We start from the raw sequence: 26,017 nt of genomic DNA on the forward strand, positions 1-26,017 counted from the left end.
AAGACAGTTGCCAAATAAGCAAACATAAACTTAAGAACTATTAATTTTCAGGTTGTTACTAGCTAACATAGTTTTTACATTTACCCATGCTTATGCAGTCTTTGCCATGTGAATATGCTTCATTTGAGAAAAGCAAATTCACCTCCTCTGAACTTCTCATGATTCTAAGAACTCTCCCTTCTTCTCAGCAACCACTCAGATGGTTGACCCACTTAAATTTAATGAGCCAAAATCTAAGTCAGTCAACTTATTTATTGAACTAATCATAGTTACATATTTTCACACAGTGTAAATGATTATTGCACACTTAGCTTTATACTTTTTTATATACACCCACTGTTTAGTATCTTTTATTAATACAAAAATAGATACATAATTTTTAATTGTTGTCATCTCTTTTAAAAGATTTATTAGTAAAATATCTTATTGATAATAATTTATGTACAGTAATTCTGAAATATCTGCATTTTTCTTAAATATTTTACATATAAATAGAGCTTATCATCAGTTTTCAAGCCTATATCCTCAATAAAACCTACTACAAACTGGAAGTTGAAACTGCAGAGTTGATATTTACTATTATAACTCATATTTGTCCATGATATAGAGCTGCCTTAAAATATAGGATAAAATAATATGCCATGTGCATGTTTAAGAATATAAGCATGATGAATATAATATGGTTTTTTTTTTGGTTTTTCGAGACAGGGTTTCTCTGTGGCTTTGGAGGCTGTCCTGGAACTCGCTTGGTAGTCCAGGCTGGTCTCGAACTCACAGAGATCCGCCTGCCTCTGCCTCCCGAGTGCTGGGATTAAAAGCATGTGCCACCAACGCCCGGCTGGTGAATATAATATGTTTGATAAAGAAATTATATATATGGATACATTTTATTGGTACTTAATAGAATGAGGAAGGTACTGTAATACAGAAGGTATCAATGTGTCGGCTTCAAAGTTTATATGCAGAATAAGATAGTGTGCAAATTTCATTGACACAACAAGGCGTAAAGTACATACCTGACATTCCAACTTACATTTAGAACTCAGAATGTAGCTGTGTCTAAAATTTTGATATTGTATCCTGAAATACCGTATCAAACACTTCTTCTTATGAGGTCTCATAATGGCACATTTTATTTATTTGTAGTGTTTTTATTTAAATTAGAAACATGAATGCTTCACATGTCAGTCCCAGCTACCTCTTCCACCCTCCTTCGTTGTCCGTCAACCAACTCCTGATCCCCCAAACCAATCCCCACGTTATTCCCCAGGCAGTGTGAGATCCTCCTTGGGGGTTCTGTAAAGTCTGTCATTTCATTCAGTGCAGGAACTAGGCCCTTCCCCATGTGCCCCCCTTTTCTTAATCAAGCTGTTTTCCTCATTTGGTGACAAGAAGAGAGCAGAAAATCACAATTTCAAAGAGTAAAATAAAGGCATTCTGATTATTTTATGAGACGAATAATACTTGGTAATAGGAAACAATGAAGTTACCATTATTTTCTCTCTACTACTTGTAATTACTCAAAAGTAAAATGACAGTTAAGTAATACAAATTTTATTTAACCTTAAAAATACACATAGATTAATGAAGGAAATATATGTATATATATATACATATATATGTGTGTGTGTGTGTGTGTGTGAAAGAGAGAGTGTGTGTGCATATATATTCATATATTATTTCATAGTTGCATATTGTGTTTCCATTATTTTAATGCAAACTTTACACCAAGTCAGTTATAGAACATACATACATTTAGATGTATCAGATACATTATTTAGAATATCAGATTTAAATTGTACCAACCTAGAGGTTCATAACTTATCTAGAGAGAAATAAGGATACAATGATCTACAAGTGGTGAGCAATATAGTCTTTGAGTCATCTTCATGATGCAATTTTTATTTTGTGGTGGTTTTATGGACAGACAATTAGACATCTCAGTCAACAACTGGTTCATTTGGATATTTGTAAGTATATGCTATATCTAAGACTGCTCATTGTTCCAAACCAGGCACACTAGTTCCATAGAGTTTCTAAACATGAGAGAATTGTGTTCCAAAGATTCTCTCTGGTTTTACTTTCCCAGATAGTGCAATCAGGTAAATTCCTGTTCAAAAGAAATTCTATCATAAATCAGTTAGTTCTTATAAACGTCTGCATAAACCCGTATTTGATTGGTATGTGAGTACTTTTGGCTGATGGATACTAACAGCAGAAAAAATTATGATACACAATTTAACTCTGAAAACTCCTAGTATCCCTAGACACAGGAACAATTAAGGAGAATTTTATTATAAGGAATAATTGATTTAATCAGGTAAATGTGGAGGAGAGTTTGAAGTATTTTTGTGTGGAACATCTGCCAAAAACTACAAATCATTTTCGAGTGGATGTTTCCATTTAGATGGATATACAAATGTGAGATGGGCGGTCAATGCAATATAATTTATTTATTTACATACAAGCTGAGGGGACAGAAAGTGAGCAGGCTTCCAGAAGATAAGACAGCGAGAGAATACTTTTTCTTTCCTGAAATAGCCTATCTAGTCTTAAAATCCCCACCCCATTTGAGCAGGTAGCTTGGAGGACTCTCCCCTACTCAACTGTCTTAAATGAACTCAGTACTTATTGAAAAGAGGCAAAGAATATCATGTTCAGAACTAGAAGTGATATGGACATTTGGAGAAGTTTACTGTTATGTGCATTTCTGTGGAATCCACAAAAAAATAGATATATAATAATTTTAATGGATACATCATAAATTAGAACACCATCAGTGAAACAAAAACATGATTAACATTTGGAAACAGAACTGAGCAATCACTTAAAATAGACACAAAAATTTTAAATTTATTTTAAATTAAAGTATTCTTAACTTGTTTTTTTATTATGAAGTGAATGTGAGATATTTTATTCCAGTTGGGCCTAATTGGAGGAGAGCTTGAAGAATCATTTGTTTCTTTAATCCTAGCTGCTTTGTACAGAGTTTCCCAATAAGAATAAAAGAACCATAATAGAAGTATATAATATTCTAAGTGTAATTACAATTATTTAAGAATGCATTTTACAATTTCTGCATATGAAACCTTTTGTGTTGTCTCCTTTCAGATTGAGGCATATGCAAATGAATATTAGGGTTTATCCAGTGTTTCCCATTGCATTACTATGTTTCTTTTACCGCATAAAGTGAGGAGGGATAGGAATCTGCGTCACTGGTACCGATGAAAACTCCAAATTAGCTGCAATCATTTGCTCTCCTATCCAGGGTTTGAATATGTGCAATTGTTTGTATGTATTGCATCTCTAATTGAATATGTGTACTGTCCCAACAGGAGGCAATCAGACGTAATAAAAATTAGTGAGCTATTTGAATTTCATATTCAATTTCAAGGAAAATACCTCAAATAACATGGTTTTAACAAAAATCTCTGCCAAACCATAATTTGATTGATATATAGGCATATTTTTGCTCAGGAATTTCCAACAACAGGAACAAGGTGCAAAATTTTGTAGTGTATCCAGCCCTCATAATGCCTGTAGTGATAGAAACACAACTAATGAAGTCTAATAATTATTAAAGTGGCTTTTGATCTATTGAGGTAATTAGGAGGGTAGCTGTACATTCTTTTCATAATTTTTTGTCATTTGGGTCCACTCATATTAAGGTAGATGGAAGCATATTGTTGCATATATAACTTCATTAAATAGATTCAGATGCTTTCAAAGATATCAAAACAATATGAGCTTCAGATGTAAAAGGAATATGGGAAATTGAGGAATTCTATTATTGGAAAATGTGTGGATTATACAAATGTTCATGTTCTTCTAATAATATTAATGAATATTTTATGAATATGAATTGAATGTGAGAGACATAACCAAAATTGAACTGTACTAAAGTAACATATCAATAACGTATTAGGATTAACAACAGCCAAAAATATTCTTTAGAGTTAGTCACATTTAATGTTCTTCTTTCTACAATAAGTGAATTTTAATTTATTTCTTTTTTATGAAGTCAATGTGAGAGATTATTTTCCAGTTAAATCAATTTGGCAAATACAATTTTTTTCAATCTGACCACTTTTATTTTAGCAATCAGATATATGTATATGTGTGTGGAGGTGTATCTTCATGTGTGTTTGCATGTGAGTGTATATATATGTGTGTTTATATTTATAAATATGTGCAATAGTTATATATTTCATGTACATGAACTATATTTATGTATTTGGATCATGAAATAACATATAACATCTGAAATATAATATATATATAAATAACTGAAGAACCTAAAATATACTAGAAAATTAGAAAACTAAAACACAAAGAGTATGCACCCAGACAATCTAAGCATCCCAGTGTCACTATCTTGAAAATACTGACAGGACTGGAGATTGTCTGGTAGATAGCCACAATCATGGGAAAAACACCTGGAAAATTTCCCAACAACCAGCAACACATGGGCAGTTCTCTCTACTGCTAAATGAAGCCACATTCAAAAGTGAACTATACTGCATCCTGTTTTCAAATTCAATTTCTCTGCTTCCTTCACACAAACAGGGAGGAGGGAGAAGAGAGGAATCATCATCTCTGATGGTGACTTCTGAGAACTATTGTCATTTGTTTCCATTCCTGGTTTAGGGAGCTCTCACCTGATGTGTTCCTAATACTTATCAGAATGCATGCCCTCCTCCAATAGGAGAGAAACACATCTACTAATAAAAGTGTCAGTACCGGATGATTTTATCCAGTAAGACTCCTGGCTATAGTCCAGCTCTTTGCTGGATTTAGCCAAAGTCTGTCTGTAAACAACCACAGAGAAAGGGAACTGTGGCAAGGTAAAGCAGGACACCAGGGCAATTGAAACCTAGGATAGGGGAGGTGATTGGTGGGACTTTCCACAATGCTGCATGAGTAACTGCTCCTATTTGCTGGAAAGAATTAGTGCCCCTGTGGCATAGTTACAGTCTTAGTATCTGTGATGTGTGGCGCAGTTGTGGATCCATCATTTTTTTGCAAAAAAAAAAGTTTTAACTCAATCCTCAGTAGAAATTGGGTTTATATTGCTTAAATATGCCCTTGCATTATGCAGTACTTATTACTATGTTTGGGAAATTCCTTACTTAGCTATCTGAGACTCTGAGAATTTAAATTTTCAGAACTCACAAGTAATTACATCTATGAAATCTGACATGACATCAAAAATCATTACAAGCCAGCTGCGATTGGCAGCAAAGAATCATAATCAGCCATCAGAACACAAAAATAGATGATTACATATAGATAGCCTATAGGATTTGCTTTCATTGGTAGGACTGATAAAACTCTCCTTATTGGTTCAGATTCCAAGCACAGTTTGAATGCACACAAACCTTCAGGAGAGGAAAGGAGAACAAATACATTGTCAGAATTTCACATTCTTACCAGGCATGCTCTGGCTATATTCTAAACTCAATTGTTACTGAGCATAACAAAAACACTTTGCCTATTTTACCAGACAAATGCAAGTAGCTGTTCCTGTTATATGCAGGAGACAGTTCCCATAAGAGTAAGGAAATACATGGACTATTTGATTCTTGGTATTACAGCTTTGAAAACCTGATCCTATCATATCAACAGTATGTTTATTCCTGGTTATTAAACTACTTAACTTCTATATAACTGTGAAAATTGTCAAACATGAAGTTCTACAGTACCTGCATTAATAATACTTTGCTTGAGGAATATGTATCTGACATAGACCACGGGAATCCTCCTGTTACCTCTTCCCTTGTATGCTCATTGTGGAAATGGTCACTACATTGTAGTTTTATTATTGATTTCTTTGAGTGACTGAAATTTCCAGCAGTAATATCTGTAAATGAGCATGTGAAGGATATAGACAGATGTGAATCTTTTGCATGAACAATGACTGTGCTGCAATGACGTGCACACAAACACAATCATCTAGCAGGGAATGGTGCACACAAATCTCCCATAGACAATGTCAATCTCCCATTTCTCTGATGGGCAATACATAGGCTTTTTCAGGATTCATGTTGACAATGTCTGCCAATTTTGGCCTAACTCCCTGCACTCTGCTATCATCTACAAAAGAACAATATTTGCTTTGGTAGGGTCAAGTCATTCAGTATGTTCCTCACCAAACATGCACAGGAGGGATACATAACCCAGATTCTTGAGCTCACAGACTGTAGTATGGAGAAGAAAATGATAAGGATAGCAAACAGTAGGTGATTACACATTTTCATTTGAATTTTAAAGGGGGTCTCATCACTTTAATCTGCTACACCACTCAAATACTTAAGGCAATGTGAACATGTATTAACATTTTCTTTTCATAGAATTCTGAACATAAATATCAGTATAGCATTGACCTTCATTTCCTAATTTGTATGTGCTTTATCCTAAGGTAAAATATTAATGTATGTCAAGAACAGGCACTTATTACAACACCATGAGGTATAAAGTATAATACAGAGAATTACAGTTGAAGAATAAGGATGAAGCAACTCAAAGCCAGGAATGCAAATTATTGAGCATTGCAACTTCCATGTTAAAAGCAAACATATTAAAGTCTTGATGCTTTAATGAGATATCATTTGAAATGAGGACTCATCCATCACATCAGACACTTTTAAAATATTTCTAGTAATCTGAAATATATTCAGAAAGTACCCAAGCTTACTTGTGACTAAATGATTGATTAGTTTAAATCCTGAAATCAAAATCTGTGAAACTCACAAAATCTCAGCTCCTGGTTGAGAATTATTCATTTTGTTTGTGTGTGTGTGTGTGTGTGTGTGTGTGTTCTTTGGTATAAATCACACATAACTTGTTTATTAATGAACAAGAATATGCCAAATCCATGGGTACAAAAGTATATTATGATTGTCTGCATTACTTTCTTTGAGAGGATATTAATCATAGTTTATTATAGCGAGACTGAAGGCAGGGGGAGACAGACATATCAGAGAGACAGAAGAAGATGAGTGAGAAGGGAGGAGGAGAGTAAGGATAAGAAAATCAGATGAGAGATCGAGCGAGTAAATGGGCAGGTGTCTGTCTTGTAAAGGAGTCTTTTGGACCTGCGTGCAGACTGGTTCTCATGCAACTCCGGGCTGGCAAGATTGCAGCCTGAGTGCATTCTTCCAGGTAACAGAGCAGGCCATTATAATGCTTGAACCTTTCATTCCCACTTTTATGTATTATTAAAAAGAGGTGGGGTGTTAGATGTGACAGGTTATGGAATAAGGACTTTGAGTTCTAGAACTGCTTCCTGGGGGCATTGACCATCTTTGGGGAACCTGAGAAAGCTGTGGTTTTGCTGCATCCTGAGTAACTGGTTGCTTCATTGCACTCTAGGCTGTGTGTTGCTCTCTGGAGCTTCTTAGATCTGCTAAGATGTTACCAGAGGACAAGTTTAAGTTAAAAAAATATAGGTCCTGGTATTTGAGGAGAGGATTGTAAGATGAGGGAGGGAAACCGAGGCATCTCAAGATGAGGATAGGGAATCCTGGTACCAGAGAGGTTGAATAATATCTGTAGTAAATCTTACTTGTTTGGATGTGTCTAATTTGGTTTCCTGGAATTTACAAGAATCCTTTGAGTTTGTGAAAACACAAGTATTAGACACATTAGTAGTATATTTATGTTAGAAGTGACTTGGCTGAAAATATTGTCATTTTAGAAATTGAGAGATATTTTTAGCACAATACAGACATCATAATTTTGACATTGCAGTTGTGATTGTATAGTGGGACAGTTGTTTAGTACTCTGTTGGAGTTAGATTAGTAGCTCTTAGAACTTAATTTTATGGCAATGAACAGTAACTTAGTGAAAGAGAGAAAGCTAGAACATATTTTATTCATTTTAATATCTTAACTTACTTTATTTTATTACAATATTATATAGATAAACCTTAGTATATCTGTTACCGAAACCTGTTTTGTGATAGTCCGAGCTTTGCCTTATCTGTTTATTTAAGCTGGCAAAGCAATCCGTCATCATAAGCATCAAAGTTTTTGAGAAGGATTAAATTTTACCTAAGATTGGAGAATGAGAAAGTTACTAGCTGACTCCATGGATAGCCACCCCAAAGGTTCTCCACAGTTGCTGGAGTCAGTGAAAAATCGATATCCTCTTGTCCAAAGAAAAGGCCTAGGGTGCAGTTGAGCTGATGGGTAAGATTGGTGAGTGTCCAGCCTTGTCACTATTGTGGGTGGAGTTTTTTGGTGCCCACCAGTCTTCTAGGAGGTAATGGGTTGGTGCTAGCTGCTGGCCTGTCTCTCTGTTATAAAAAAGCTTTTTAATAAAACATTTAAATGCCATGTTCTCTAGATCTCTGAGCTTTTGAGGGATTTTTGTATGTTTATTATATCTTAGTAGAAAAATTATCTTTAGTGACTTTCCTTAAGCACATAGGTGACTAGAGAAAACTTTTCTTATATAATAGAAGTTTTAGGTTTGTAAACAGCTTACAGGAATGACTAGGTACTATAAATATTCTGTTAATTTGAAGTAGACCTTTATGACTTTAAATGTTTACCACCATTTAAAGTTTTAGTAATAGTTGATACTTAGTTATAATTGAATTTAAAATGTATATAAAGTTACCTTATATTTCTATATGTATCTTATACATATAGATATATTAAACAGGATTATGTAAAAGAAGGAAGGACCAGAGTGTAATTTCTGATCCACACCTTGTACCAGATGTACCGAGTTAAAGAGACAATGTATTATTTCCCACAAGACATTTGCCAAGTAAGCAAATATATACTTAATAATCATTAATGTTCAGGTTGTTACTAGCTTACTTATACTTTTTACATTTACCCATGCTTATGCAGTCTTTGCCATGTGAATATGCTTTATTTGAGGGGGTCTGGATCGGTCCCATGCTGGCCTCCCAGCTTTCAGTCTGGGGTCCAAGACCGCTCCCCTGTTTGGATTAGCAGGAAATTGAGGAATTCTATTATGGGAAAATTTGTGGATTCTACAAATGCTCATGTTCATCTAACAATATTAATGAATATTTTATGAATATGAATTGAATGTTATAAACATAACCAAAATTTATGTGTGCAAATGTAACATATCAATAACTTATTAGGATTAACAACAACAGAAAAAATATTTGAGAATTAATCACATTTAATGTTTGTCTTTCTACAATAAGTGAATATTAATTTATCTCTTTTTTATGAAATCAATATGAGAGACTATTTTCTAGTTGAATCAATTTGGAAAATACCATTTTTTATAATCTGAGCAGTTTTATTTTAGCAATCATATATATATATATGTGTGTGTGTGTGTGTGTGTGTATCTTCATGTGTGTTTGCATGGGAGTATATATATGTGTGTATATATTTATACATATGTGTGATAGTTATATATTTCATGTACATGAACTACATTTATACATGAAATTACATATAACATCTGAAATATATAATATATATATCAATAACCGAAGTACCTAAAACATACTAGAAAATGAGAAAATTAAAACACAAAGAATATGCACCCAGACAATCTAGGCATCCCAGGGCCACTATGTGAAAATACTGACAGGACTGGAGATTGTCTGGTAGATAGCTACAATTATGGGAAAAACACCCTGAAACTTTCCCAACAACCAGCCACACATAGGCAGTTCTCTCTAATAATAAATAGAGCCACAGTCAAGGTGAACTATACTGCATCCTGTCTTCCAATTCAATTTCCCTGCTTCCTTCACACAAACAGGGAGGAGGGAGAGGAGATGAATCAGCACCTCTGATGGAGATTTCTGAAAACTATCGTTATTTGTTTCCATTCCTGGTTTTGGGAGCTGTAACCTGATTTGTTCTTAATACTTATCAGAATGCATGTCCTCCTCCAATAGGAGACAAACACTTCTAATAAAAGTGTCAGTAATGGAGGATTTTATCCAATCAGGCTCCTGGCTACAGTCCAGAGCTCTGCTGGATTTAGCCAAAGTCTGTCTGTAAACTACCACAGAGAAAGGGAACTGCCGTAGAGTAAAGTAGGACACCAGGGCAATTGAATGCTAGGGTAGGGGAGGTGATTTGTGGGACTTTCCACAATGCTGCATGAGTTAATGCTCCTATTTGCTGGGAAGAAATAGTGCACCTGTGTCATAGCTACAGTCTTAGTATCTGTGCTGTGTGGCGCAGTTGTGGATCCATAATTTTGTGCAAAAAAAATTAGTTTGAACTCAGTACTCAGCAGAAATTGGGTTATATTGCTTAAAAAGGCCCTTGGGGTATGTAGTACTTATTACAATGTTTGTGAAAATCCTTACTTATCTATCTGAGACTCTGAGAATTTCAATTTTCAGATTTCACAAGTAATGATATCTATGAAATCTGACATGACATCAAAAATCAACACAAGCCAGCTGCAATTGGCAGCAAAGAATCATAATCACCCATCAGAACGCAAAAATAGAAGATTTCATATAGATAGCCTGTAGGACTGCAAAATCAGGTGTATAATTTTCACCCATCCTTAACAAGTATTTTTTCATTTTTATTGTATTTAGGTCCCATAATAAATTATATTATTTCCTGCCATCCATTTTCTGTATCACTGCTTCTGCTGCAGCACATGTTAGTTGTGAGTGAGAAAAAAGTCACCAGCACTGAAGGAGATCCCCAAGGCTTTCTCAGAATATGATTTTATTGTTGGGATTGGTTCAGATTCAAGCACAATATGAATGAACACAGTGTTTCAGTGAGAGATGAGGAGAGTACAAATGGTCAGAATTGCAGGTTCTTACCATAGAGGCTCTGGCTATAGTCAAAAACTAAAATATTCAAGGTCATAGCAAAAAACACCGTCTGGTACATAGCAACATTCTCTATAAATGCTGCATGACATTTGCACAAAAGCTGGTCACAATTACGCAGTGCTGTCTACTGCTAAATAAAGGCAAATTCGATGGTGTATTTACTTCATCCTCTATCTAAAAAATCAATCCCCCTGCTTCCTTCACACAAACCTCAATGAAGGAGACATAGATGAATAAGCAGCTCTGAGGGAGATCTGTAAGAACTGTCGTCACTTGTTTCCATCCTTAGTTTTGAAATCTCTCTCCTGGTTGGATACTAATGCATCTCTAAATACATGTGCTCCTCCAATAGGAGGCAATCACACCAAATAAATATGTCAGTACTGGAGGAATTTTTCCAGTCAGGCTCCTGGCTTAAATTCAGCTCTTAGCTGGAATTAGGCCAAGCTTGACTGTAAACAAACCGAGAGAAGGCAAAGTATCACAGAGACCTGCAGGAGATAGGTAGGTGATTGTGGTATTTTCCATAATTTTGCAAATATTAACTGATCCTGTTGATGGGAAGACAATTTCCCCCTGTTTCTGAAGCCACAGATTCAGCCTTAGAATTTGTGATTTTGTCTCAGTCTTATATCCTGCAGTATGTGCAAGAAGATTTGGTTTTAACTCATTTCTTGACAGAAACTGGGTTGTTATTCCTCAAATGTGTCCTTAGAGGATAAAGCACGAATGATTATGTTTGGGAAAATTTTTACTTAGCCATCTGAGACTCTGTGAATTTCAATTGTCTGGTTATACAAATACATACATCTCTGGTATCTGACCTGACATTAAAACATATTACAAGCTGACTTCAATTGGCAGCACAGAATCATAAAAACTTTAACAAGGCAGAGACTGAGGAATTCATCTAGATAACCAGATATAGATAAAAGCAGGTGGGTATATGCTCAACCCTACTTACCTAAGGATGTGTTTCTCTTTTGTTTATTGTATTCCAGTCCTGAATAAAGTAAATTATTCCCTCTCATGCAGTTTCTGTATCGGTGTTTCTGCTGCAGCACATATTTAGTTATGAGGGAGAAATGAATCAGCAGTTCTGAAGGAGATCTCAAAGCTTTCTTCAGGATTTACTTTCATTGGTCAGACTGAGATGACTCTCCTTATTGGTTCTGATTCTCCGCATAACTTAAATGCACACAGACCCTCAGATAGAGAACAGATTGCTAATATGTTGTCAAAATTGCAGTATATTTCCAGGCATGCTCTGTCTATATTCTGAAAACCAGTTGCTCCTGAACAGAAAGAAGACACCCTGCCTATTTTCACAGACAATGGCAGTTAACACACTATTCCTGCTGTATGCAGGTGACAGATAATCTATGAAGTAGGAAATTCATGAATTGTTTAATTACCTGTAGTACGTCTTTGATTAGCATTATCCTATCAGCTCTATAGCAATGAATTCATCTTATTGATATGTTTAATTTCTTTAAAACTGTGAAAACTGTGTCACTTTATGTTTTGAAGTCCCCACATTAGTAATACTGATTTTAGGATTTAGTATGTGGCATAGACCAGGAATTTCTGCTCTTGACACTCCCCTGAGACATCCATTGTGGGAATGGCTAATATATTGTATTTTTATTAATGAATTATTTGAGTGTCTGAAATTACAAGAATATATGTATATAGTCAAATCTGAACCCCTTGCTTGAACAATGGTAGGGTTGCAGTGAACTGCATACAAGCACACTTATTCAGCATGGAATGGTGCACAAAATTCTCTAATAGACAATGTCAATCTTACTGTTCAATGTTCAGAAATAAATAGGATTTCAAGATTCATGCTGATAATGTGTGGTAACATTGGCATAACTCCCTGCACTCCACTACAGTCTACAATGGAACATTCTTTGTTCTGACAGTATTTAATTCAACAGATATGATCCTCCCAGTATATCCATAGGAGAAATAACAAATCAAGACTCTTGAGTCTACATATATGTAGTATTGAAATGAAACAGTAGGTGATTGAAACTTTTTATTTGAATATCAAAGGATCTCATACATTCAATGTGCTATGTCATTTAAATACTAAAAGTAATGTAAAACACATTTTAGTATGTTCTCTACATATAATTCTGTATATAAATCCCAGTAATGCATTTACCTTCATTTCCTCATTTTCATAATACTTATCCAAATGTAAAATATTAGTATATTTCCAGAACTTATAATTGTCACAACAATATGCAATGTAGAGTATAATACAGAGAATTACATAAGCTGGGGTAGCATGGAAAAATCTCTTATGGTACTCACTGATTCCCAGACTCTGTGTCTGTGGGCGTGTATACTGGCATTCCCCTGTTTCAGGCATTAGACTGATGTGTGATTGAGTATATACCATGCTTGTCTTTTTGTGACTAGGTTACCGCACTCAGGACGGCGTCTTATACTGCCATCCAATTGCCTGCAAATTTCAATTTTGCATTTCTTTTTCCCGCTAAGTAGTATTACATCTTGTAAATGTAGTATATTTCTCTGTCCAATCTTCAGTTGAGGGGCATATAGCTTGCTTCCAGGTTCAGAATATTGCAAAAAATTCTGCTATGAATACAGTGGAATAGATGTCATTGCTGTATCAATATATATTTTTGGGAATATTACTAAGAGTGGGATTGCTGAATTTTGTGGTATACTGATTCCCATTTTCTTGCAAATTATGAATACTGATTTCCAAAGTTTTTGTACAAGTTGGCACTCCCACCAGCAGTGGATAAGTTTTCCCTTCTCCCACATACTCTCCAGCCTAAACTGTAACTGGTGTTTTACATTTTAGCCATTCTGAGAGGAGTGAGATGGTATATCTGCATAGCTCAACATTCTCAGCCCTCAGGGAAATATAAATCAAAATAACTCTAAGATCACACACTTTACTCTTTCAACTTCCAAGCACAGTTTGGATGTTTACAGGCCCTCAAAGAGAAGCAAGCAGAATTCACAAGTTTTCAAACTTTTAGGTTCTCACCAACTAGATTGTGACTACATTGCAGTTCCCATTAACTTTGTGTACAAAAGTCAAAACTGTATGTTGCTTCAAATATAGGAAAACTGTTCCTGACATATGCAGGAAATAGTACGTACAGAAATTAGGAATTTAAATGATTGTGTGATTCCTTGTGTTATAGCTCTGAATCACATGATCTATCTCCTGTGCAGGATGGAGATTCCTGCTACTCTATCTATTGAATCTCTTGTAAGATGTGACATTCCAGTCTCAGGCTTGAAGTGTTTCAATACCTGCAAGAAAAATAATAATCCTGTGGTTTGAGTATATGATACAGAAAAGGAGAGCCTTGCTCTTCCTATCCCCTGGGACATCCATTTTGGGAATGATCAAGACGTTGCACTTTTATCTTTTTATTCCTAAAACCATTGATTGACTGAAAGTTTCAGCAGTTACATTTGAAGACATTAGCCTGTCTCCTAATGCTCACTATTGACAACATAGTATAACATGGGAAATTCTCTTGTCATCATTTTTTCATATTAGGTTCTAAAAATTCAACTTTACATTCTGAATTTGTATTTTCACTGCATTTTTGCACAGACAAAATTTTTGCATTATTTGTTATTACATGTCTGCCCATTATTATTCTGAAGATAATTTTCTTCAGGGTGAGAGTGCATTTCTCATTGTTGGATGGGAGCCCAAAATCCATTTGTATACCCGGGATAAATCCTGGTCAACTACTTAAGGCTCAATATATTACCTAGGCCTCCTTACTAACACCCACATTTAGGGGGTCTTGATCAGTCCCATGCTGGATTCCCAGGCATCAGTGTGCGACTCAATAGTAACCCTTGTCAGGTCAGCTGTTTCTGCAGTTTAAACCAGCCCAGGCTTAACAACTTTGGTCATAGTCCTCCCTATCTGTCACTGGATTCCTTGAGTTCAGCTCAGTGCTTAGCCATGGGAGTCTGCCTATGATTCCATCAGTCACTGAATGAAGGTTCTGTTTCCCAGTCTCGTTGGCCATGGGAATGTAGGCTGCCATTCCCTAGACCTAGGTCTAAAATCCATATATGAGAGAGTACATGCCATGTTTCTCTTTTTGTGACAGGGTTACCTTGCTCAGGATGGTTTATTCTAGTGCCAAACATTTGCCTGCAAATTTCAGGATTCCATTTTTTTCTGCTGAATAGTACTCCATGTTGTAAATGCACCACATTTTCTCTATCCACACTTCGATTGAGGGGAATCTAGGTTGCTTCCAAGTACTGGCTATTATAAATAATGCTGCTATGAATATAGTGGAACAGATATCCTTGTTGTATGAATGGGCTTCTTTTGGATTTATGCCTATGAGTGGAGTTGCTGGGTCTTGTGGTAGGTTTATTCCCATTTTTCTGAGCAATCTCCATACTGATTTCCAAAGTGGCTGCACCATTTGGCACTCCCACCAGCAATGGAGAGTGTCCCCCTTTCACCACATCCTCTCCAGCATAAATTGCCAATGGTGTTTTTGATTTTAGCAATTCTGACAGGAGTGAGATGGTATCTCAGAGTTGTTTTGATTTGCATTTCCCAGTTGGCTAAGGATGTTGACCACTTTCTCAAGTGCCTCTCAGCAATTTTAGAATCCTCTATTGAAAATTCTCTATTTAGTTCTGCAGCCCACTTTTTAATTGGATCTTTTGATGTTTTGAAGACTCGCATCTTGAGTTCTTTGTAAATTTTTGGAGATTAGCCCCTGTCAGAAGTGGGGTTAGTGAATATTTTTCCCATTCTGTGAGCTGCCTTTTTGTCTTGCTGACTGTGTCCTTTGCCTTACAGAAGCTTCTCAGTTTTAGGAGGTCCCATTTATTAATTGTTAATCTTACTGTCTGTGCTAGTGGTGGTTGTTCAGGAAGCTGTCTCCTGTACCAATTCGTTCAAAGTTACCACCCATTTTCTCTTCTAAGAGTTTCAGTGTGGCTGGATTTATGTTGATGACTTTGATCCATTTGGACTTAAGTTTTGTCCATGGTGATAAACATGGATCGATTCATATTCTTCTTCATGCCAGCCTCCACTTATGCACCATTTGTTAAAGAAGCTTTCTTTATTCCATTGTATATTTTTATCTTCTTTGTCAAAAAACAGATGTTCAATTCGATTACATTTATCTACCTGTATATTTTTGTGCCAATACCGAGCTGTTTTCAGCACTATAGCACTATAATAGAGCTTGAGGTCAATGATGGTGATGCCTCTGGACGTTGCCTTGTTGAACAGGGTGGCATTGGCTATCCTGGGTCTTTCGTTTTTCCATACAAAATTGATTATTGTTCTTTCAAGGTTTGTGAAGAATTGTACTGGGGTTTTAATGGGGATTGCATTGAATTTGTAGATTACTTTTGGCAGGATTGCCATTTTTATTACATTGATCCTACCTATCCAAGAGCATTGGAGATCTTTCCATTTTCTGAGGGCTTCTTTAATTTCGTTCTTTAAAGATTCAAAGTTCTTGTGATACAGGTCTTTCCCTTGTTTGGTTAGCGTTACCCCAAGGTTTTTTATGTTGTTTGTGGCAATTGTAAAGGGTGATGTTTCTCTGATTTCTTTTCCAGCCCTTTTATTATCTGTATATAGTAGGGCTACTGATTTTTTTTAGTTGATCTTATAGCCTGCCACTTTGCTGAAGGTGTTAATCAGCTGTAAGAGTTCCCTGGTAGAGTTCTTTGGGTCATTGATGTAAACTATCATATCATCTGCAAACAGTGAAAGTTTGACCTCTTCCTTCCCAATTTGTATCCACTTGATCCCCCTTTGTTGTCATATGGCAATGGCTAGAACTTCAAGTACCATGTTGAAAAGGTACGGAGAGAGGGGACAGCCTTGTTTTGTTCCTGATTTTAGAGGAATTGTGTTGAGTTTATGTCTATTTAGTTTGATGTTGGGTGTTGGTTTACTGTATATAGCTTTTATTATGTTTAAGTATGTCCCTGTTATCCCAGATCTCTCCAAGACCTTTATCATCAAGGGGTGTTGCATTTTGTCCAATGCTTTTTCAGCATCTAGTGAGATGATCCTGTGATTTTTTGTTTTTCAGCTTGTTTATATGGTGGATTACGTTGATGGATTTTCATATGTTGAACCTTCCCTGCATCCCTGGGATGAAGCCTACTTGATCGTGGTGAATGATTATTTTGATGTGTTCTTGGATCTGATTTGCCAGTATTTTATTGAGTATTTTTGCATCAATGTTCATGAGGGATATTGGACTGAAGTTCTCTTTCTTAGTTGTATCTTTTTGGTTTCGGGATCAAGGTAATTGAAGCCTCATAGAAAGAGTTTCACAAAGATCCTTCTGCTTCTATTGTGTAGAATACTTTGAGAAGAATTGGTATAAGCAGTTCTTTGATGTTCTGGTAGAATTCTGCACTGAGGCCATCTGGACCTGGACTTTTTTTGTTGGAAGACTTTTGCTGACTGTTTCTGTTTCCATTGGGATTATAGGTCTATTTAAATTGTTTATCTGTTCTTGATTTAGTTTTGGCAAGTGATAGCTGTCCAGGAAGTCATCCATTTCCTTTAAATTTTCAAGTTTTGTGGAGTACAGTTTTTCAAAGTATGACCTGATGATTTTCTGGATTTCCTCAGAATCTGTTGTTATGTCCCCCTTTTCATTTCTGATTTTGTTAATTTGCATGTTCACTCTCTGCTGTTTGGTAAGTTTGGACAAAGCTTTGTCTATCTTGTTGATTTTCTCAAAGAACCAACTGTTCATTGCATTGATTTTTGTATTGTTTTCCTAGTTTCTACTTTATTGCTTTCAGCCCTCAATTTGATTATTTCCTGGCTGGTACACCTCCTGGGGGAGTTTGATTCTTTGTGTTCTAGAGCTTTCCCCTGTGCTGTTAATTCTCTAGTATAACTGTTCTCCATTTTCTTCATGTGGTCACTTAGAGCTATGAACTTCCCCTGTAGCATTGCTTTCAAAGTGTCCCATAGGTTTGGGTATGTTGTGTCTTCATTCTCATTGAATTTGAGGAAGTCTTTAATTTCTTTTTTATTTCTTCTTTGACCCAGGAATGGTGCAATTGAGCATTATTCAATTTCCATGAGTTTGTAGGTTTTCAGCAATTTGTGCTGTTGTTGAATTCTAATTTTAAAGCATGGTGGTCTGATAAGATGCAAGGAGTTATTCCAATTTTTTTGTAGCTGCTGAGGTTTGATATGTTGACAAGTATGTGGTCGATTTTTGAGAAGGTTCCATGTGGTGGTGAGAAGAAGGTATTTTCTTTTTATGTGGATGAAATGTTCTATAGATGTCTGTTAATCCCAGTTGGGTTATTACTTCTATTAGACCCATTGCTTCTTTGTTGAGTTTCTGTGTGGTATTCCTGTCTAGTGGTGAGAGTGGTGTGTTGAAATCTCCCACTATAACTGTGTGGGTCTTTAGATGTGATTTACATTCTAATAATGTTTCTTTTATGAATGTGGATGCCTTTGTATTTGGGGCATAGATGTTCAGTATAGACACTTCATCTTGGTGGATTTCACCTTTTATTTAAATGGTGATGTATACTTAATTTCGATGATTATCATCTCTTCATGACATTATTGATAAATAACAATATTTGTAAGTCTAAAATATCTGCATTTTCCTAAATATTTCACACATAAAATAGAGTTTATCTTCAATTCTCAAGCCTATATTCTGATTAAGACCTACAACAACCTGGAAGTTTAACATGCAGAGTTGATGTTTACTTTGATAACTTTGATACTTTGTCCATGATCTACAGCTGTCTTAATGTATAGGATAAAATAATATGCCATGTGCATTTTGCAGAATATAAACATGGGTATTTTGTATGTACAGTCAAGAAATTATAGCAATAACCCAATGTATGGTACATAGCAACACCCTCTCCAAGGTGCTTGAAATTTGCACAGCGACTGGTCACAATTATACATTGCTGTCTATTGCTAAATAGAGGCAAATTCATTGGTGAATTTTACGTCCCTGCTCTTCCAAAATCAATTCCCTGCTGCCTTCACAAAAACAGCAAGGAGGGAGACTTAGAAGAATCAGCAGCTCTGAAGGAGATCTCCAAGCTTTACTCAAGATTTGCTTTCCTTGGTGGGTTTGAGATCTCTCTTCTTATTGGTTCAGATTCCCAGTACAAAGACCATCAGAGATAGAATGGCTCGCTTAAATGTTGTCAGAATTGTCAATTTCTTTCCAGGCATGCTCTGGCTCAATACTGAAACTAAATTGCTTCTGAACAGAAGGAAGACCCTCTGTCTATTTTACCAGTAAAAGGTAACTATATATGCCTTATGAATGCAGGAGCCAGGTGCCCTATGAAATAGGAAATTAATGGACTGTTTGATACCTTTAGTATAGCTTTGATTGAACTCATCCTGTCAGCTCTTCAGCAAGATGATTCCTGAATATTGAACTAAGATTTTTTTTTCTTAGAATCGTAGCAGTTGCAATAAATGTTTGTGGTACCTGAAATTCTGCAGTTCTTACCTTAAAGAAATTCAATGGAGGACAATGTATCTTGACCTACCACTCTGAGTCAATTCACTGGGACACTAGTGGAGGGAGTGTGAATGGGGGAACAAGAGATGCGAGAGACAGGAACAAGACAGGATTCTGATCAAGTCTCATTCATTAAAATTATCAACATAAATAAGTAAGTTAGGTGGCTGAGTATCAGAGGGAGCAGAAGTTCTCCATTGCAGGATTTGTTGCAAGGACACAAGACTGCAGCTAGGAGAGCCTTGACTGCAGTCCTTGGAAATATCCTGTACAGGCAGAGAAGCAGACACGGAGTTATAGAAACTTAAAAAAGTGTTAGTCTCTAAGAACACCATAGGAATATTTAGAATATTTCTATTATGCTATCCTTAATTGGGGCCCTCCATATTATCTGACATGAACTAGGGGAGTCAATCTGTTTCATCTGCACTGGGATATCCATTGCATGAATGGTCATTACATTGTAGTTTTATTCATTTATTTATCGACTGACTGATATTACAAGGAGTAATATCTGTAATAGTGATTGTAAAAACATAGACAGACCTGAAACATGTTCATGAACAATGATTGTGTTGCAATGAACTATAAACAGGAAGAATCATCTAGGAAGGAAGGCTATGCACAAATCTCCCATAGAGGCTGTTAATCTCACTGCTCTCTGACAGGGAGTACATAGTACTTTTCTGGATTCATGTTTTAAATGTCAGCAAAACCTTGGCATAACTCCCTGAACTCCATAGAGTTTACCAAAGAAAAATATTTGTACTGACATTGTCAAGATATTGGATATAATCCTCAGAGATACTGTGTAGCTGGAATACACAAAATAGATTTTTGAGATCTCAGATCTGTGGGATTGAAAGGAAATTGATTAGGATAGAAAACATTAAGTGATTTAATCTTCACATTTGAATTTTAAATGATGTCTTCATCCCATTAATCGACTACATGACTCAAACAATGAAACCAATTTAAAACACATATTCATAGGTTCTTTTCTATAACTGTGAATATAAAACTGAGTGTACCATTTGGCTTTATTACCTCATTTGTATTTCTTTCAGATTAGGTAAAATATTAACATTTTTCTATTACAGGTACTTCACACAACACCATGATTAGGTAGAGTATATTAAAGCGAATTACATAAGCAGAACGAGGAAAAATCATCTCGAAGTTGGGAATGAAAATCAGTGAACACTACAGTTGCTGGATTAAAAGCAAACATATTAAATCATGGTGCATTAATGTGATATCATCTGAAAAGTGGAATCAGTTATCATATAAGCATGTTTATCTGTGATATCCTAATAAGTACTAAAATATTAAAAGCAATGTAAAACCCTAAACTAATATGTTATTTTACTATAATGCTGAACATAAGTCTCATCTCATTATTTCATTTATCTTTGTGATTTGTACATTTATTAACCCGAATGTAAAATATTAATATATTTCCAGAACAGGTACTTTTCACACCAATATGCAAGATAGAGTACAACATAGAATTGCATGAACAGAATAAGGACAAAGCACCTCAAATTTGGGAATGATAATTATAGAGCAGTAAAGCTTCAGGGTTAAAAAGCAGGCATTGTAAATTCATGGTACATTTATGTGATACTATTGGGAAAGTATTTGAATTTGGCCCTTTCAATATTTACAGGTTTAGAATCCACATCCAAGTGCCATTTATACTAATGACAATTTCCATCAGAATAATTTTAATCATTATTTTATTTAAATTAGAAACAAGCTTTTGACTTGTCAATCCCAGCAACCTCAACCTCCCCTCAAACCACACCCCCCACCAAAGTGCCAACCCCATTTCCTCCCCAGTCTATTTTCTAGGGATGGCGAGATCCACAATGGAGAATATTCAAAATCTGTTATCATATCCAGCGCAGAGCCTAGGCCTCCCCTTTGTGTCCAGGATGAGAGAGTATTCCTCCATTTAAATGGGCACACAAAATCCCATTTAATATCAGTGTTAAATTCTGATCTACTTACAAAGGCACATAGATGCCTAGGCCTCCTCACCAACACCCACCTGTAGGGGTTTGTATCAGCCTCCCTTGTTCAGGTCTGCTGCCCTGTGCATTTTACCAGCTAGGTCTTGAATCATTTGTTCATTAGTCCTCCCATTCTGCAACTGGGATCCATGAGTTCAGTTCAGTGTTTCGCGATGGGTGTCTGCCTCTGTTTCTATCAACCAGTGGGTGAAGGCTACAGGATGGCATATAAGGTCATGGTCCAACTCATCATAAGGGATGAGAATTTAAGGTTGACTCTTCAATGTGACATATAATGACTCACTCTATTATGGTATTTGTCATCCTGCCCTCCTCTATTCAAATTTCTGGCTCTTCCATGACCTCCTCTCCCCTCTTCTTCACCCTCTTTTTTCCCAGCGTCCTCTGCCAGTGCTGCCAAAAATTTCAGGAGATTCTGTTCTGATCCCCTTCTCTGGGGTATCTTGCAAATCACTCTTAGGGTCCTCCTTGTTTCACCGACCCCCTGGCAGTGGGATTGTAGACTGGCCCTACCTTGTTTCATGTCTAAATTGCAAACTGAGTCATTACATGCCATGTTTGTCTTTTTATGCCTGGGTTACCTCACTTAGGATGGTTACTTCTAGTGTTGTTCATTTGCGTGGTTATTTCAAGATTCCATTTTTTTCTTGCTGAATAGTACTCCACTGTGTAAATGTATCATAATTTCTCTGTCCATTCTTCAGTTGAGGGGCATCTAGGTTTCTTCAAGGTTCTGGCTATTGCAAATAATGCTGCTATGAACATAGTGGAACAGACATCCTTGTTGTATAAATTTGCATCTTTTGGGTATAGGCCAAAGAGTGTAATTGCTGGATCTTTTGGTAGACTGATTCCCATTTCCCTGAGGAAGCTCCATACTGCTTTCCAAAGTGTCTGGATGAGTTGGCAATCCCCCCTGCAGTGAGGATTGCTTCAGGTCCCCCATTTTGGTTCCTGAAACTTTCCACTCACACTCTCTGGGATCGCTATGCCTTTAGACTTCATCAGTTCAACTCTCTCAGTGAATGAGAGGAAGTTCCTCAGACCTGTCTATACACACAGTGAGAACTTTCACTGTATTGAACCTGCGTGCACCCACCACAAGAGAAACATGAATGTGTACCCAACAGGAATAGAAGAGACCCCACCTGTACCCACTGAAAGAAAGAATGGGAAGACAACAATAAAAGCAGAAATTCAATGAATGAAAAACAGTATGATGCCACCACAGTTTAGGGAGTACACACCAGTATCATCTGAACACCACAAAATGAATGAATCAGAGGAGAAAGAACTTAACACAATTTCATTAAGATGAGAGAACCCCCAACAATGAGAAAATCATTTATCAAAATGGAAGAAAAAAACAAAAAAAGAAAGAAACATTTCAAACAGGAAAAGTTGTTGAAATAGAAACAATAAAACAACTATGAGGGAATACTGGAAAAAGTAAATCTGGGAAAGCAGTCAGGAACTACAGATGCAAGCATAGCAAACAGAATACAGGAGTTTGAATTAACATCTCAAATGAGGGTGAATTTTGCATGAAATGTGGAGATATCATTATGTTCTTAGTTCTCAGTTTACTATTTTGTGATTCTGGCAGAATGAAGTGAATTGCTTCTGTATATCTGTCATAATATCAGCCTCAGGTTCTTGGTTACTAAAGCAACTCAGGCTTTCCCTTCCAACTCATGCAGGATATTGCAAACTTTGTAATTACTCATATTCTTCTTTTTTGGACACACTGACAAAAATATATTAGAAGATTGTTGACTATTTTCTATGGTTGGCTAAGTAGCCCATACAGATTGACTTCATTCTTGTCACTTGTAGACAATCCAAGTTTTTAAGTTCTTCCATATTAAAAAATTTAAGAACTTAAAAAGTAGATCATTGCTGTTATATTCTGTGGTGTAACATAATTTAGAAATTTTCTGTGAATATCCATCGTGACACTATATGCATGCAATTGCCAAGAAGCTAGTCAAATCAGACTTCAATTATCCCTGAGTGACAAAAATCGTATCTCTCCTTATAATCTAAGGGTTTAAATTTTCACTGTATGTCTCTAGATGAACTTGGATGCATTTCAAAAAGTTTCACACACACAAACACACACACTCATACAAATATGTATATGTGTGTTACATCTTGTGGTTGCTTATTCAAATCTGGATTAACTTGCTTGACATAGGTATCTTGGAGTTAGGATTTCAGTGGAATATTCAGGAAGTTGTTGGGTCCAGATTTACAGTGAATATTGCTGATCACAACTCATAACCTGATTTTAGAGCTTCTTTATTTACACACACACACACATATATATATATGTATATATTTGAAATTTACACATGTTATCTCAATTCCCTCTCCCCCACCTCCTACCTGTCCCACATTCCTCCCAACACCCACCCCAATCCATCTCCTCTAAACTCCCCAGGGAGGGTAAGGCAATCCAGGAGAAATCTCCAGAGTCCCTCACATAATAGCAGTTGGGGCCTAGGTCCTCCCCAACATGTGTTCAGGCTCAGAAAGAATCCCTCCATATGGAAAGGGCTCTCAGAGTACACTTGTTTGACAGGAATAGCTACTGATCATCTCTCCAATGTTCCATAGATTGCTGAGTCCTGTTCTCTGACACCCAGGTTCGCAGTGGTGGTGGTGGGGTGTCTGGATCATTCCCATGCTGGTCCCTCAATGGTCAGTCTAGGCTCCATATATTCTCCTTTGTTCAGGTCACCTGCTTCTGTTGGGTTCCCTGCTGAGTGAGGGTCTTGCCTTTGCAAGGAATGGGTCACTTGGGAGGTTCCCAATTGTGCAGTTATCTTTAAAGAAGCATAAGAGACAGTTTCACAGCCACACCTGAGTTTGTGTCAGGCCTGTGCTAAGTAAAAGCAGGAATGTCCTAGTGTTAAATTCCTTCTCTGAGACCTATGTGTTCTTTGTTTGGACTCATAAAAGAGCCATTCCCCTTTTAATCATAAGGATCCAGCCAAGCAACTGGATCTTAACGGAGACTTTCAAAAGATTGCCAGTAGCACTGAGTTTTGCAAAGGAGAGACAGTTTTTCTAAATGTATTTTTTTTGCTTATTGTGGAATTCTAGTCCACATAAGAATGCCATTTTAATTAGCATTTTGTGTCCCACCGAACAGTTTTTTTTTTTTTTTGGATTTTATGAGACTGGGTTTCTCTGTATTGTTTTGGAGGCTATCGTCCCAGCCCGGTCTCGAACTCACAGAGATCAGCATGCCTCTGCCTCCCGAGTGTGGGATTAAAGGCGTGTGCCACCACCACCCAGCCCACCAAACAGTTTGTAAATAACCACAGTGACACAAGATATTAATTATAAATGCTCAACCAATATCTCAGTTGTGTTACTGCTTGAGTCTTACATTTCAAATAAACCCATGTTCCCTGTGTACCCCCTGCCACATGATTAGGTGTCTTCTCAGTAAAGAATGCTCATAACAGTCTTTATATGTCTACTGGGGAAACTGATACTCTCCCTTCTTCCCAGAAAACTCTAAGTCTGGGTCTCCTTCCTAAACTTATTTTGCTTTGCTCTAAGTCATTCAGTTCCTTTATTAAACCACACACAGTGATACATATGCACACAATGTAAATGATCATTCCACTCCTTTTCTTGTCTTATACAGACACCCCCTGTGCATTTCTTTTTCTTAAAAGGCTGATGGAGATGTCAATTTCCATACTTGTTGTCAGTTTGAAAATATTTCAAATTGAAATTTATTCATTAAAATAATTTGGAATTAATAATAATATTATTATTATTAATACAGGAATTCTGTTTATTTCATGATATAAATTATACTTTCTGATAGGAAACAATGAAATCAAAAATAATTTCCCTCTACTACTTGCAATTACTCAAAAGCAAAATAACAGTTAATTAATACAAGTTTTATTTATCATTTATGATTTCTATGTGTAAGTTTATTTACTTGGTACTTTAAAAATCCACAAGATTAACAAAGGAAATTGCAACATATATATATATTTATATATATGTATATATATATTTGGTTGTGTGTGTACATGTATATTCATATATTATTTCATAGTTCCCTATTGTGGTTGCATTATTTCAATGCAAACTTCACAGAGTCAATTATAGAATATACATGCATTTAGATGTATCAGATACAGTATTTAGAATATCAGATTTAAATTGTAGTAACCTGGATGTCCATAACTTATCTAGAGTGAAAGAGGGATACAATGATCTACAAGTGGTGAGCAATATAGTCTTTGAGTCATCTTCATGATGCAATTTTTATTTTATTGCTATTGGATGGACAGACAATTGTACACCTCAGTCAACAACATGTTCATTTGGAAATTTGTAAGTATACACTACAGTCTCAGTACTCATTTTTCAAAACCACACATATTGTTATCATAGAGTTTCTGAACATGAGAAATGTGGTCCAAGGATGCTCTCTGGTTTTTCTTGCCTAGCTAGGATAGTCAGGTACATTCCTGTTCAAAAGAAATTCTATCATGAATAAGTTAGTTTTATAAACATCTGCATACAACCCAAATTTGATTGGTATATGAGTACTTTTGGCTCATGGATTCTAAAAGCAGAAAAATGCATA

Source organism: Mesocricetus auratus, unplaced genomic scaffold (genome assembly GCF_017639785.1).
Source record: "Mesocricetus auratus isolate SY011 unplaced genomic scaffold, BCM_Maur_2.0 Super-Scaffold_100030, whole genome shotgun sequence".
NCBI lineage: Eukaryota > Metazoa > Chordata > Mammalia > Rodentia > Cricetidae > Mesocricetus > Mesocricetus auratus.